The 14614-nt window shown below is 41.0% G+C and overlaps 1 protein-coding gene and 1 long non-coding RNA gene across 3 annotated transcripts in view; one reads left to right on the top strand and one right to left on the bottom strand.

Annotated features, from left to right (window-relative positions):
* The window catches only part of LOC128880023 (uncharacterized), a 678051-nt gene that overhangs the window by 567651 nt on the left and 95786 nt on the right, over positions 1 to 14614 (bottom strand). For both annotated transcript variants that reach the window (XM_054129644.1, XM_054129647.1), the window contains one exon: positions 14540 to 14594. The gene's annotated coding sequence lies outside the window, so the exon portion shown is untranslated. The remainder of the gene's footprint in view (positions 1 to 14539; positions 14595 to 14614) is intronic.
* LOC128880034 (uncharacterized) lies at positions 539 to 1702 on the top strand. Its single transcript, XR_008457739.1, has 3 exons — positions 539 to 724; positions 1100 to 1363; positions 1545 to 1702. It is a non-coding gene; the product is annotated as an uncharacterized LOC128880034 (long non-coding RNA).

The following is a 14614-nucleotide window of genomic DNA, read 5'->3' on the forward strand; positions in this document are numbered from 1 at the left end:
CGTTACCAACACCCTACATTATCAGCAAAATAATTTTGTTGGTAACGTAGAGCAACCTGTTGGTAACCTAGGTACTCTTTAGGCCATGTAGAATATTTTATTGGTAACACAGGGCACTCTATCAGTACTCTATCGATACTGTAATTTATTCTATTAACTGCATCTTCATTTCAAAAAGGAAACATCAACTAAAACATCCTACATCTCGTATCTGTAGCCCTGGGGTCCAGGAAATCTTAATGCGGCGTTGTCGAGGAGGCTCGAATCGCGGACGATACTTTCGTCATGGCTCGGGCGCTCCGTTTACACGGAAATGCACGCGTGGGCGAGCGTGGAGCGCGCGTCGTGTCGTGTCGGTTCGCAAATCAGCAAACCGTGCGGAATGTCGAGCGACGGAACGTCACACGCAAAACAACGCAACGCGCCACGCAACCAGCGAAATTGAAGCCGCGCCTCGCGAAATCGAACCCCGGGTGTTCGACGATCTGGCATTCCGCGACTCAATGAAACACGCCCATTGTTAAATGCGCCCCGGCGTTCGATTTCACGGTATTACTTTTATCCGCCAATCGAAACTATTTCATCGCGAAATTTTTGTAGCGCGTATTTTAATTTTTTCAGCGGTATTCCGCTGCGAGGCATTCCTTCTATTGCGGCAACGAATATTTTATTGTTTATTCGTTTGCTTTTCATTGGTAGGAACGACGGGGAGAAGTGCAGGCAGGTATGTATTTTCAGAGGGATGATATAAATGATTTTATTGGGGGTGGAATTTTAGTGTACATGTCTATGAAGTGTTGGAATTATGTTTTATTTGAAGGTTTGACGTTGTAGCAGGAGGCTACCGTGCGGTAGCCGAAAAGTAATGCTGACATTTAGAAACTTTCTTTCTCTAAATTTTAATTTATCCTTACGATGAGTATTAATGATTTAGTAATAAGAAAAAGAAGTTTGTTATCGACCAAATTAATAATAGAATTTCTGATAATATGTCTCGATTGATTCTGAAATGCAACATTTGCAAGTGTGGAAAAATAGTATTATAATTGTAATCACCCAGTGTGGATTGTAATTATAATCATTAATCGTGTTTCCGCAGATGCGACCCCTATCCCTACGGAATTCTAGAAGTGGTCAATGTATGCCCTGCGAATATATACGCAGCGTACCCATGAACCAGCATGTATTTGTGAAACTGGACGCGAGTGTTTACTCCGTTTGATGCAATCCATGCGTTTAGAAACGGTTTACACAGGAAAAAATTAATACAACCAGGATCGATCACTCGGGGCTATACTCCTCGGTTACATGGCTTGTGGAATGTCCAACTCGAAAAATTGTTCGATTTCACGGAACAAATCAGGTAAATGTAACATGTGTTTATATAAATATATGTCTACGGATTTATATAAACTAATAATGATGGAGGAGTTCAATAAAGTGGTGGAATATTTAGTCGAGTTATACTAACGTTAATTTATATAATTACATAACGTATATTTCAGTTGGATTCTGAACTGCTTATTACTGAACTTATATTTCAGTTGAACCGACAATTTCATTTGGCACTCTGCTGGTAAATAGACAGCATTTTCAATGGAGCACTCTACATAATCGACAGGCTACTCTACATTATCAACAAAATAATCTACAGTCCCAATGGTGTTCTCTACATTACCAACAAGAGACTCTACATTATCAACAAAATATTCTACAATGCCAACGGAGTACTCTGCCTTACCACCATCGATCGTGATCTCTTCCTTATTCGATCAAAAGAACATGTAAATAATGAAGGCAATATACAGTGTATCCTCAAGATATCCATTAAAATTCTAAATAAACATTCATAGACTACCCTTTCAGACTACCCAATATTAATAATCATCAATGACCACCGTAACAGTCAACGTGTCAGGTTCGTTTTATTCCTCCCTAAATTTTAGAACTCGACCCCTTGGCGATCCCCATTGCACTCTGACACGCACTTTGCGCCCGGAGTCAGGAAGGGCAGCGGATCCATGGCAATGCGTCATCGAGCGACCAAACACCCTCCCCCGTCCCTCCGCGGCTACTCGAATTCTACCGTTTCCATTCGTAGACCGACACAACACACCGCACGTACAATTCGTCCCCGCCGTCGGCTGTCAGCGTAATTACACGTACGGGGACCATTAGACCAACGCGCGACGCTTACAAACGGCTCAAACCACCTACGAAATCGTCACTTTGTTCCGCAGTTAAATCATGCCAAACCCGATCCGACGCGCGTGCAGATGCATCCTCCGCGCGCTTTGTCTCAATCGCTGCGCCATGCGGACACCGACGGCCGACATTAATCCTCCGCCATCGACAGGATAGACAAACATGCAAATGAGAGAATGTCGCTTTGCTCTAGGGCCTAGGCTTCGCACTTGCCTGACAATAACACAGGGGAGGTGGTAAGAAAATAGTATGCGATTGTGATCTGGTCGTGATCGAGTGACGTTGGTAGTTCTGAGGCAAAAGGCAATGGTGGGGAGGGTTAAAGTACTATATCAGTGAGAGCACGTTATCATTGTGATAGAAAGTGCTCTGTACTATCGATAGAGTACTCTATGTAACCAACAAGGTACTCTGTATTATCGATAAAATATTCTACAGTACCAATGGAGTGCTCTACGTTATCAACAAGACACCCTACATTATCAACGGAATATTTTACACTGCCGACAGAGTACTCTCCCTTACCAACGAGACACTCTACGTTATCGATGGTGACCTTCTCAAGGAAACGTGCGAATAAAAGAGTCGATGTACAGTGAATTCTAAAGGTATCCATTAAAATTGTAAATAAATCATCCAATGCAACCTAATCACAAGGTTAATAGATATTACCAACCAAGACCACTTTAAATACCAGACTATTTCAAACAAAATAACTCTTCCCTGAAGAGCTCAAATCCTGTTTACAATCTATAGGAGCAGTTTGACCTACCAATATCGCGATCTATGCCACGAGACGCGTCGACAAGTCCACGTTGGTTATGGAAGATGCTAAAAATTTCTCACTTGGTCACTTGGTAATAAAACACTTGGTCGAGTCGCGGACACTTTGGTAACGTTTCCTAGTTTCCCGAGACGCATGGCGAAAGTTGGTCTCGCCATGCAGCCTCGAGTATCAAAGTTTTCGGAATCTTCGCTCTCGGCGAGAGTGTCTCGATGGTCGACTGCAGATGTACCTAACTGCGCTACGGGGCGTATTCATTATCGGGCCGCCGGAACTCAGGTTGCTGAGACGATTAAACAGGGAATGGGAGGATCCTCCAATGATTGGCTACACGGGGCACATTCAACGTCTACGGTTTTATCGGTCTATCACTCTCCCTTGGCATATTCGGCCTGCAACCGTGTTCCCATCCCCGCTGTGCTATTTTATTCGCGGTGCACGATCGTTCGACTACGAATGAGGAGGTTTGAGAGCTAGGAGCATCCTTCAGGCTGCATGATCTAGAGGTCTTTTGTGGGAATCTACGAGTGGTGGTCGATAAGAATTTAGATTGTAGCGATTGTTTAAATCGATCAAATAATTTTTATTATGCTATTGGCAAATATTCTTTTACTCTGAAATAGAATTAGAAATCTATTCACACCGAAAAATAAATTTCTACCCTAATCATGATTTCGGAATAGGAATTCCTAAACGCTCTGTCCAAAAAATATTCTCGATCATATGTAAATTAGTTAATTATATACACGTTGATTCTCCTATTGAGAAATATTCTTTTACTCAAGAATAGAATTAGATATCTATTCTCAACGAAAAATAAATTAGGTTTTCTAATGAATACTCATACACAAGTTACCTAATTATATACATGTCGAATCTCCTACTCAAAAATAAATCTTTCCTCTAACTAGACTCCCAGAATAGAAATCTCCCACTCCCCCATTTAGTATGCATCACGCGTCTAATATAACAGAACTAAAATTCAAAAACTGTTTAACATCAGTATTACCTTCGTAGAAACGCGATACCAGGGTTCAGACACTCGTCGGTTGAATTGAAAGATGATTCCCAATTAAGGACGGAGCTTCTCGAAAAGCCTGTCCGCTGCAGGGGCATGGGTTGTTAAATCTACGTAGCGCTGGTTGGAACGCGAAACCTATCGTGCACCGAGAACAGATAATCCAGCGCAATTCGACCAAAATGTATCCACACGTCACGAGGAATGCAATTACTGATTGACGTCAGTCAGGTGCTTCTGAAGCGTGTTCATCATGTCTCGGATTTATAACCGTCAGCCAACCGGTTGATGCGGTATTCAGCGATCCTTAGGAACAGAAATCGCTCACTGACGAAATTAATCAAAAAAAAATATGGGAAGTTCTCTGCATCTCGACTTGTAGTTTTCTTTGGAAAATTAGGGAAATTAAAACACTACACTTCCGATTAATGGAACAGCTACTCATAGGAACGTTTTCAAACGGAAACGTATTATCATACAGTATGAATGACTGGATGTGTAATTTTTATGATGGTTAAAATTTGGCAGGTTATAATTTCAGGTCTTTTTTGGTTACTGTACTCTAACCGCGTTCATTTAGAATCTAGATTAGATCTAAAATAATTTCTTGAACGTTATAAATGTTTGAAATATTTATTTTTTGTCATAGCTTCCTTGTTTTATCCATATAATTTAATTTAATGCTACACTAACATTTACTTAATCTTCCACGTTTTTGTTCTGCAAGTAATTTTCACTTTACTCATCAGAAGAAAAAATATTCTAAAGAAATCGTCGCTGTATAATTTGCAAATTTCTTTCTCTTTCTCTCTACCGCATAAATCATCCTACTTTAATTATTCTAATTAAATAACCACGAAAGTTCCATCATAAATATACATACACACTGGATGGTGTTTCGACGAAACTCTGAGGGCTTCCCAAATACGCACGTAGTGAGACACCACGGAGGTCTTAGTCTCCTTTCCCAAAAAGTCGAAGAGGTCTTTAGAATATTTCCCCCGCGGAACCAAAATAAAAAAATCATAAATATACAAGGTACACTACTCCCAATAATTTAATATCGATACACGTCAAACTAAAGTGCCCGGTGAATCGTCGATCCAGAAAACATCGCGGAGGTCACGTTCGTGTCGTAAACCTAATTCTGGTCGCAACCCTTAACACGGGGTGTCGTGTCCAAGACGATAAACCGATTACAGACTGTGTCGTTCCTTTTATTTCACCCTCTTTTCCCTCCCTGTTTTTTTTTCTTTTTTTTTTTAGAACTTATGGCTTGTACACACTTCCGCGTCGACGCGTCAAATGCAGCATTGTTCACACAATGAAAACTGTTCGTGACTTATAGTTCCACAGGCAACGTTGCCTTCACTTAAGCCCAGCGCATTCGTACGTACACACGAGTTTGCGCATTGCATAAATCCTGGCACAGATGATATACGAGCGCGAGGCTTCCAACTATTTGCCTGACCAGCCTAGCTTGGCACTCACGTGCGAGTAATATACACCGAAGACTTTCCCTACGTTTGTCGAGGTCCTCCGGGTATTCTAGAAGGATTCCAACAGCGTTTTGGGGACTTTTGATTATTTACTTTTACAGGTGTGTGCTTGATAAGCCATTAGACGTTGTTAAGGTAACCTTATGTTAATGGTCATACAATTTTTATTATTATTTCTACCATCGTGTATTTTAATTGATAGATGCTGGAAATTTTCTGGCAGAAAAGAGTTGAAATATATTTATTGTGTTTTAAGTTTTAACTTTGAGAGATCTTCAGAAACTGAAGTACAAACCGGTACACCAATCAAATTTAAATTTGAATTTACTAATAACGAATTTATTATATAGGGGTGCCAATAGTGTTCCAAGATTTATGTAGCACTTGTGTGTCACTTTTTTAATTGGTTGTAAGATGTATACATAATTATTTTGTGTTTTTAAAAACAAATAACCTGTCTTGGATTCCTAAACCTTGTTCATTGATATGTCTCAACAAACTTATGAAAAGGGAAGAGAAACCCTTGCTGAACAATCATAATTGTATTTCTGGAAGAATTGTGATTGATCTATACAATTTTATTTTACCTTTAAAAATAAACATCTTCCTTAGATATCCTGTGTATCTATCGATACATCAATAAAGAAAAAAGAACCACCCCTAAACCACCTTTTAAAATTGAGTTCTCCAACCTTCAATGTCCCACTCTATATAGATCTCAATCGTCAAACAATAAACGAAGAATCATCCCTAAACAATCACAATTGCAACCCCAGAAGAACAATTATAATTTATCCATAAAATTGTCATCAGTCTTTAAAACTAATTTCTCCGCATGACCAACCTTGAATTCAATTAACCCCGTCCTGGACACATCTCAACCCCCAAAACAACGAAAGAATAACCTCCCCTAAACAGTCACGATCGCAATCGCGGAAGACCAATCATAATTCACCTGTCCAACCCTCTCCAATCCAGGTGACAGGTTCCAACCGCCCTCTCTGCACCCCTCAAAAAATGTCCCCGTAGAAGTCGCAGCCTCTTCACGCAACAATGGCGCTCATTAAGTGGTAGCAAACGAAAGAGGGGTTCGTCGAAGCGAGCACACCTAAATAGCAGCAAACGATGAAACAGTAGCTCGTCAATGGAAGTTTGATTTTCTCCGGAGTCCCGTATTGGCCGCGCACGGTAAAAAATTGACGTTTGTCAGAAGGGAGGTTGGAGGAAGAGGGCACAGAGTAGGCAAGAACGACGGGAAAAGCAAGAGGCTTCGAGGGATGTTAACGACAGACGAAAGTCCGAGCCGAAACGAAACGAGACGATCCCTCCCACCCTATTCTTTCATCGTTGCAGCCGTTTTTTCCGTCTGGCAGCAGTTTTCTTCTTCTTCCTGACGATCGAGCCTCGTTAACTTCACCCCCTCCCACGGCCCGCTCGACGAGGGACTTTCGTAACCGTGGGACCATTTACATGTAAATGCCTCTTACCAACGGACATTTCCTCGAGCCTTTTCCAGCATCGGTATCAACGCAGTATCTCCCGCCTTTTTTCCTCGTATACTCTCTCCTCCGCGAGCAGGACAGCCTCTCGCTTCGTTTCGCTTAGAAAAGCTTCGGTAATTAAGTGGATATCGCGACTCGGACCTACCCGGAGGGGAAAGGAACCTTGAATTCGGAGGAGGAGACTACAATCGTCTGGAACGAGTCCTTCAGGTGACATCATTCGATGCACCAGGTTGTGGACGCGTCGACACAGGAGGGACACGTAGACTAACGGATGAAAGACTCTCCCTGAACAATTATTATTAATATCGGGTTGTCTGGAAAGTCCATGTCAATTTTTGATAGGTGGTACAGGTGGATATGTCTGAATATATCGGAATCGTTGAAAACAAACAACATGTATGCATCCCTTAAAAGGTGGTAAGGTTGTGCAACAAGATTTTACCCGTCTAATTGATTCAGTAAATATGTATCAAAATTTGAATGTGCTTTTGAGTTTTTAAGTAATCTCTCTGGTTTTACAATATTTTCCCACCTTTCTGACATAGTCGTTATATAAATTTTTGCAGTTTTTTTTTATTAAATATTGGAACAGTCTCCAGCGCGAACTTATGGGACGACATAATAGTTGGTGACTTTTCTTTTGACACGTTTTTTGTTTATCCAAAGTGTATTTATTAGTTGGGGTATCGCAGAAAAGATTCTCAATAATGTACGTCATGTTTGAAAAACAAAAACAGCATAAACAACATTTTATTTTTCTTGAAATAAAAATAATGCACTGTATGAAATTATGTTTATTTGATGAATGAATGAAGATCCCCTGTGCTGTTTTTTTTTTTTAAATATTCATGAAAAAACCTCTTCTTTGATTAAAATAAGACAATGTAGATTCTTTTCGTGAATTAAGTATTGACTCAGTCTGCAGAAATTATGAGTTAATACAATACAAATAACTCACGATCACGTATCCAAACATGAAATTTTATCAATATCCGAGGTCCACCTCGTCGCGATCACGACTCCTTTCCAAGCATCTCCACAACCGCCTACGCGCATAATTAATCCCGAACGAACGTCCGAGCAACCACCTGTCCTCGAAACGACCCTGACCCCGAAACCTCGTCGTCCACTCAACGTCGCAACGGTTGGAAACTCACCCCCTAATTCGATTCTCAAAACTAGGTTGTCCGGCGTGTTCCAGACGGAACCTGCGAGGCGGAGGCGTTGTTCGTTCGACAGATTCTATTAATCGGTGCGAAGCCGGCTCGAGCGTAATAAATTTCACGCGAGCGTAGCGTGCGCGGAAAACGTGAGAGAAAAAGGCAACGCTGGCGCACGTTCACGTCGATATTGATGCCGGATTTATGAAGTCTTGCTAGGGTCACGTAGAGGCGAACCTGCGCCGGCCCCTTCCGCCGTATAAGGTCCGAGCAGGATTCATTTCTCACCGAGGCTGGCCTCGGCGATCGTAGATCGTTCGGGGCGCCACGAGATCGGGCCAGCCACGATTACGCTCCGTGCGCCGTCGATAAGACGTAAAACCTACGTTCTCCATCAGTGCCGCGAGATACGAACGGGCCCGATACGAGCGGGGAAATCGCGAAGGAACGACGGGAAACGCGGCGGAATTGGGAATGCCTACCGCGAAGTAGCTACCAAGTGCGGTAGAATGTTCGAGAGATACGTGAGGATCGCGCTGGGGTTGGAGATCGCAAAAGGTAGCTGGGATGCTGCGAGCTGGGAGAGGTGGACAAGTTTAGAGTGTTTCTTCGAGGGGAGGGATATATATCTTCCGAGGTGGGAATTGGGTTTCCATGATGAGACTGTGGATTAGATGGTTGTTGCTTCTTTGGCGGTAAGGTAAGAAAGTAGGTGGAGGAATAATTAATGTGGGTGATAAGAGGTGTTGAATAAGGGGATGCGTAAGGTGGGTGTGAGAGCAGTAGAAATGGACACTTTTGGGGCATTTTTCTTCAGATAAGTTAAATATCCTTTACTACGAATTCTTAGACTAGGGAATTATTTTCTTTTTATCTACAATAATAAACTTTGGAGTCAGACACTTGGATATTGAACACTGAACTGTACATCTCGAGTCTTTGATATTATAGTCTGGATATTGGACTTTGAAGTATGAGTTTTAAATATCGAGCATTGGACATTGAACCCTAATCCTTGAATCTTGGACATTGAACATCCAGTATTGAATATTGAATTGTGAATCTGAAGTCTTGGATATTAAACATTAGATATTGAAATATGAAGATTGATTTGAATATTGATCATTGAATATTGAGCATTGGACTCTGAACCTTAGAATCTTGAACCTTGAACCTTGGATATTGAACATCCAATATTGAATACTGAATTGTGAATCTCAAGACTTGGATATTAAACATTAGATATTTAGATATGAAGATTGATTTGAATTTTGATATTTGAATATTGAGCATTGGACTCTGAATCTTGAACCTTGGATATTGAAGACACAATATTGAATATTAAATTATGAACAAATTGTCAAGTCGAGGATATTAAACATTAGATATTGAGATATGAAGATTGATTTGAATATTGATATTTGACTATTGAGCATTGGACTCTGAAACCTTGACTCTTGAACCTTGAACAATGAACTTCAAACCTGCGATCTTAAACTTAAGACATTTTTCGTATTAGACATTGGATTTCGACCCTCGAACCATAATCGAATAATTCATGAATGACATTGATTTCAGCCTATTTATATAGTAGAAAAATCTACTTGATACGATATACAAACAATACTGTATTTTCACTCGAGTTGAACTTTGCTATTACACCTCTGTTTCCTCGAACCGACAAATAGGTAGAATTTATATCTGAAATTGACAGAGATATTCCTTTTTGATCGCTTCATGGGATATGCAGGATGTCGAAGGAAGGGAGAATTGAGACGTCAATTTGACTTATGCGAAACCGAATAAAGCACAGGCACGTGCACCTGTCTTCAGGTAATACCTTATGAATGACAAATAACCAGCGGAGGTATTTGTTACCGCGCTCGAATCCGCGAAGACCAATGCTGAGAAGGGACTGACGGCATTTTCGATTGACAAGAATGTTTCCAGGCATCGACCCTCCTTTCCATTCATTTCCTGCGCCTACCCCATTCGTTCTTCAATCCCTATTTATCAAGAAACTGGAAGAGAATGCTATTGTTAACGCGATCCCAAGCATTTTATATTTCCTTTTAATTCTTCAATTAAATCCTAATCTTTGCAGTTTTTACTTAAAAATTCTATCAATATTCATCGACGTCATTTTTGCTAATTTACTAGAACAATTTTACACTTTTCCAGGTCCTCGATAACATCTCGCATAAAAGATATCCTTCATAATTAATTTGCAAACTTCTCTCGTGACTCCGATAAGATAATTGGATGTGTGATTCCAATGAAAATTTACAATTAAAGTGTCTCATTTTGTATAGTATAGTTTAAGTAAATATATCACTGCGAAGACAGCACGTTAATTAACGTTTAGCAACATCCTCTAACTTTTGAAAACGAATTTGTATTCCATCTTGAAATTAAACCATTCGTCTTGATCACAAAGAGTAAAAGCAACCCTTGAATAACACACGCAAGGAAATTTATGCCGCGCATGTTTCTCTCATTCGAGGTCCTCGCGAGAATTACGAACTGAACCAGAAGCAATTATACGAGGTTAAAATCTAGAAGGTCTTCGCCATTGGTCTGGAACGTACGATAATTTGAAGACTATGACGACGTTTAAGAGTAACTAACTTGTTCTAGAGGTGTGTTTGTGTCGTAGAATCTAATATGCGTGCACGATTCGTGAAGGCATCTCGGTCGAAGCTACCATTGGAAAGTCGTAATTAGTTTAATTACTCTGCTGGCATCTTGCGCGACATTTTCTCCGTTCTTTGCTCGTTAAAAGATGTCTTCTGACTTTCCACGCATCGTTTCCTTGGAAATCTGAATCTCCGACGTTCAACTTTATTTAGTTCCTGGATTTTAATTCGTGATAATAAATTGAGTGGATTTTTTTACTCTTGGTTCTCGAAGATAAATTGAGATAAGAGTGCAGTATAATTATTTTTAGAGGGATATACAACGTTTAGTATCTTTTTAGTATCTTTCGTAACTGAAGAGGTTTCTGAATAAATTAAGACTATGATGAATTGTTTAAATTAAAGGTTGAATACAACATTGGGAAAAGTTAATAAAGGCAAACATGATGAAGATCCAGAAGAATTATTTAACTTTAAGATAGAATAAAAAATCGTCAACATTGATAGATAACGATGAAGACAAACATGAGTTCTGACGGAGATGAGAAAAGCTAAAATGAATTGTTTATTTTGAAGATGAAGTACAATTTCGTCTTCAACGTTGGAAGATCCTGGTAAAGACCAAGATGAATTGTTTAATTTAATGATAGAATAAAAAATCATCGTCAATATTGGGAGATGCTAACAAAGATCAAGATGAATTCTGTCAGACCTAATCCAAACCAAGGTAAATGATTCAATTTGGAGATGAAGAACAAACTCGTCTTCAACATTGGAAGATCCTTCCGAAGACCAAGATGAATTGTTCCCTACATCAACATCGAACAATGCTACTAATTGTAAGAACCAAGATGAAACAGACAATCGCTCCGGCAAATTGACATAAACAAGCAAAATGCACAAGACCGAATAAACCGAAAATTCCCAGTGAACATTGGACCAAGTAAGGAACATCATCGAAGACAATCGTCTTCGGAAATTACCACGAGCAACCAATGCTTAAGTCCGATGGTTTCGGACCTCGAGAAACACCGCAGAGACTCGAGCGCAAACAACGAGATACAACGAACTGGAAATTCATCGAAGGACAAATTCGCGTTCGCTTCGAATAGCCGACGCCCTTAAAACAGATTAATGTTAACACCCTCGTTCACCCTTTCTGCGAGGGAGTCGGGTCCCGATGCGCGTCGATTCAAACGTAAGACACGTGTGAGTTCCTTTTCAAGATGATTAAAAAACACGAGCCCTCCTTCGACCCGTACCAACTCTGGCGAGAGGGACAGGGAGGAGAGAGAGAGAGAGAGAAAAAAAAACATAATACAAGAGGAAGAAACTCTCTGCCTGCCCCCTTCCCCCTCCACGCAGATTCAAGGGTGTCTGTGTCGTTCGCAGCGGCAGCGCGATCAGCCAGAAATCCGACACTCGATGAGAAAGCTCGAGGGGGATGACTTCGCTCGCTGGAAAAGTTTCTCCCCATTAAAGAGATGAGATTTCATCGAAGGTCCTCTGTATCTTACTCCTCCCTTTTCTCTGTCGCGGCCGCGTCGCCGAGTTCCTCTTTCAGAGTCCGCGCCCGCCATCTTCCCTCCCTCTCACGACCCCCGCTTTTTTTTAATACGCCTTTTTACCTGTCCCGCTTTTCATTTTGCCGACGAGAAAGCCGCGGGCGGGATTAAATACCCGCGTTAATCCGATTCGCTGCAAATGTTTTCGAGCGGCTCGCTCTCCCCTCCGTCGCTCGTGGTCTCCCCTCTGTATGGCCCTCTTTCATCTCAGGGGTTCCCAAGCGTGGGCTACTGGGGGGCCGGGATCGTCTTTCCGTGGCCCACGGGCTGAAAGTGATATCTTGAACAATAGTATGAAGGAATTGTTGGTCGAGTACCGAGAAGAGAACAGGGAAAGCTTTGCAGTTCTGTAAAACGAACAGTTTCTTGGGTATTGTATAATAACTGCATAATATGCGTGTGAACTGTTTAATAGTTTTAGAGAAGCGAGTTGTTCGAAGAAGTATTGCGAATGAAAATTTGATTTCGAAATGGCATAAGTTGAAATAAGACTATTCAAGTTTCAATCCCCTGGCTTTTAGGATACAGGAACCTGGTCTCAATTTTCCTGCAACCTAACAAGCATCTCTGTGTCTAATTTTTAGTTAGATACTCTTTTTCAGTATGAATAAAAATTGAAACAAGAGCATTCAAGTGCCATTGCTCTTCAGAATGCTGCACTCTAGTTCGAATTTTTCTGCAACCTGACAGACATGACAGTGTCCACTTTCTACCTATACACTCTGCCTCGATATAAACACAAGTCGAAACAAAAGCATTCTAGTTTCATCCCCCTACTTTTCAGAATACAGAACCCTAATTCCAATCTTTCTGCAACCTGACAGACATCACAGGTGTCCACTTTCTACCTACACACTCTGTCTCAATATAAACACAAGTCGAAACAAAAGCATTCTAGTTTCATTGCCCTACTTTTCAGAATACAGAACCCTAATTCCAATCTTCCTGCAATCTGATAGCCATCACTATTTTCTAACAATTCCTGCCAACTTCTACGTATTTTCCAAAGTGCTTGAGCCAAATCTATGTATCAATCTCTCGTAAATATCTGTTTCCTCAACTTTCTATTAAACTACGTCACGCGAACTGACGTTAGTTCTGCAAGTTGCTAAAGGTTGGGAAACGCTGATCTCACCTCTCCGTGCTTTTGACTCGACGGAGCTTTCTCGCGGACACGTTTCACACGTGTCACACACGGCCAGGGGTATGTACGTTGCATGCCTGCGCTGCCTGAACACCTGGGGGAGGGATGGTTGCTCGATAACGCCGTCGTGACGGAGGCAAGGGGTAAAGCTGCGTCTCCTCTCCTATATATCATTACTTTCTCGGCCTCGTAATCTCGGTCGCCGTGCTAAATTTATTCATGACTCGGATAACCGTGTTAAGGTCCATTTTACCTACTGGAGCCGCGATGTTTTCTTGGATCGCGTGATCCTCTTTTTTTTTCGAGGCACCCAATGTTGGCCACTTCCCCATTCCTTGATCAAGTTACCAATTTTTAAATAATATACCGTACTGAGAAATTCATCGTGAAAATTAAGATTAATGTGTATGAACCTAATGTATTAAAGTAGATTTAGAATGCATAGAAGTGAGAAGTTTTTTCTTCGGTGGTAGAGTATCATTAGAGTATCATAGGAAGTCTTTGCTCTTGTGAAGGATTCTCAAGATTTTTTAATTTACTTATATCTAACTTTTACGTTTACTAAATTAGAGCATCGACTAGACTGAGTTCCTGAAACCCTAAACCCGCTTAACATTGCCTCCTAATTTTCCAATATCAAAACCTTTCCCTGCCTTAATATTATCCAGCTTCCTTTTTGAACCACTGAATCGTCCTAAAGAATCGATAGAATTTGCATCTACACGAGCCAGAATAACAGAACCCAAAGATCCTTGAATTATACAATGGAATGGCTTGAAAGAATGAAGCAAAAACCCTTCAAACTCGAGGGTTCAGCATGAAATTCAATAAATTCAACGACGCAAGAAGATTTCAACGTGGCCCGTTGTCGGGATCTTCCTGTAAATTAAGTAAGTTTGTGAATGGTAAATATTTAAATCACTTCTTCTCGAAAAGATTCAGAACGACCTACGCGCTCTGCTGGAATTATAGTTGGCGACAGAATACCGCCTCGAGGTTCAAGTTCTTCGTAGATGTACTCACCGTGTAGGGAACTCCTGATGACGTCGCTGCATCCAATTCACGTCGGAGGCAATCCCTGAAACAGACATACGTACG

Source organism: Hylaeus volcanicus, chromosome 7 (assembly GCF_026283585.1).
Source record: "Hylaeus volcanicus isolate JK05 chromosome 7, UHH_iyHylVolc1.0_haploid, whole genome shotgun sequence".
Taxonomy (NCBI): Eukaryota; Metazoa; Arthropoda; class Insecta; order Hymenoptera; family Colletidae; genus Hylaeus; species Hylaeus volcanicus.